Below are 229 nucleotides of genomic sequence, written 5' to 3' on the forward strand. Positions count from 1 at the left end.
ATGAAGCTCTTTGTTTTGACGTCGGGTGAAAGTTGTGTTGTTATTGAATTGGTAAAGTGGGAAGGTCGTAAACTTTGGATTTTTATTCGGTGTACATCTGTGTATGTGGTCGCTGACAGGTATTTTTCTGTATTCAGGATTCCTGATTTGGGATTTATGTAATGCCATCCTTTTTCGTAGGCTGTTTTTTGTATGGCCTATATATTGCTTATTGCATCCTGCGCATGTT

This window comes from Octopus bimaculoides, chromosome 23 (assembly GCF_001194135.2).
Source record: "Octopus bimaculoides isolate UCB-OBI-ISO-001 chromosome 23, ASM119413v2, whole genome shotgun sequence".
NCBI classification, from domain to species: Eukaryota; Metazoa; Mollusca; class Cephalopoda; order Octopoda; family Octopodidae; genus Octopus; species Octopus bimaculoides.